At 52.3% G+C, this 1,476-nt stretch overlaps 3 non-coding genes and 1 pseudogene across 3 annotated transcripts; all 4 read right to left on the reverse strand.

Annotated features, from left to right (window-relative positions):
• LOC119342832 lies at window positions 1-94 on the reverse strand (annotated as a pseudogene; the record flags this gene model as incomplete).
• Window positions 95-391: 297 nt separating this feature from the next.
• Window positions 392-510, reverse strand: LOC119342830. Its single transcript, XR_005165742.1, has one exon. It is a non-coding gene; the product is annotated as a 5S ribosomal RNA (ribosomal RNA).
• A 297-nt stretch (window positions 511-807) lies between these two features.
• On the reverse strand, window positions 808-926 carry LOC119342829. Its single transcript, XR_005165741.1, has one exon. It is a non-coding gene; the product is annotated as a 5S ribosomal RNA (ribosomal RNA).
• Window positions 927-1,300: 374 nt separating this feature from the next.
• On the reverse strand, window positions 1,301-1,419 carry LOC119342831. Its single transcript, XR_005165743.1, has one exon. It is a non-coding gene; the product is annotated as a 5S ribosomal RNA (ribosomal RNA).
• Window positions 1,420-1,476: the final 57 nt, after the last annotated feature.

Genomic DNA, 1,476 nt, shown 5'->3' on the forward strand with positions numbered 1-1,476 from the left:
GAGGTCACCCATCCTAGTACTACTCTCGCCCAAGCACGCTTAACTTCGGAGTTCTGATGGGATCCGGTGCTTTAGTGCTGGTATGATCGCATCCGACATGTTTCCCCGGTCTTCGTCCCTTATCCTTGCCCCTCCCAGCTCCACTACAAAGACGATTGTACATTGCTTTGGCCGCTCCCTCTCAACTACGGAGACGAGTTTAACGCGGTTTCCACCCCTCCCTCTCAACCGCACCAGTGCACGCTTGCCGCGCCACAACGCCGACGCTGGACCCGTGAATCGTGAGCACCCAGCTATGACTTACCGCACTCGTGTAAAATAATAAAACACGGTAAATATATTACTTACACGTGCGTTTTGTTTTGCAAGCGGCGCGAAAAAAATTAAAAAGGGAATGCAACACGAGGACTTCCCAGGAGGTCACCCATCCTAGTACTACTCTCGCCCAAGCACGCTTAACTTCAGAGTTCTAATGGGATCCGGTGCTTTAGTGCTGGTATGATCGCATCCGACATGTTACCCCGGTCTTCGTCCCTTATCCTTGCCCCTCCCAGCTCCACTACAAAGACGATTGTACATTGCTTTGGCCGCTCCCTCTCAACTACGGAGACGAGTTTAACGCGGTTTCCACCCCTCCCTCTCAACCGCACCAGTGCACGCTTGCCGCGCCACAACGCCGACGCTGGACCCGTGAATCGTGAGCACCCAGTTATGACTTACAGCACTCGTGCAAAATAATAAAACACGGTAAATATATTACTTACACGTGCGTTTTGTTTTGCAAGCGGCGCGAAAAAAATTAAAAAGGGAATGCAACACGAGGACTTCCCAGGAGGTCACCCATCCTAGTACTACTCTCGCCCAAGCACGCTTAACTTCGGAGTTCTGATGGGATCCGGTGCTTTAGTGCTGGTATGATCGCATCCGACATGTTACCCCGGTCTTCGTCCCTTATCCTTGCCCCTCCCAGCTCCACTACAAAGACGATTGTACATTGCTTTGGCCGCTCCCTCTCAACTATGGAGACGAGTTTAACGCGGTTTCCACCCCTCCCTCTCAACCGCACCAGTGCACCTTTGGCCGCTCCCTCTCAACTACGGAGACGAGTTTAACGCGGTTTCCACCCCTCCCTCTCAACCGCACCAGTGCACGCTTGCCGCGCCACAACGCCGACGCTGGACCCGTGAATCGTGAGCACCCAGCTATGACTTACCGCACTCGTGCAAAATAATAAAACACGGTAAATATATTACTTACACGTGCGTTTTGTTTTGCAAGCGGCGCGAAAAAAATTAAAAAGGGAATGCAACACGAGGACTTCCCAGGAGGTCACCCATCCTAGTACTACTATCGCCCAAGCACGCTTAACTTCGGAGTTCTGTTGGGATCCGGTGCTTTAGTGCTGGTATGATCGCATCCGACATGTTACCCCGGTCTTCGTCCCTTATCCTTGCCCCTCCCAGCTCCACTACAAAG

The sequence above is a fragment of the Triticum dicoccoides genome, unplaced genomic scaffold (genome assembly GCF_002162155.2).
Source record: "Triticum dicoccoides isolate Atlit2015 ecotype Zavitan unplaced genomic scaffold, WEW_v2.0 scaffold106811, whole genome shotgun sequence".
NCBI classification, from domain to species: domain Eukaryota; kingdom Viridiplantae; phylum Streptophyta; class Magnoliopsida; order Poales; family Poaceae; genus Triticum; species Triticum dicoccoides.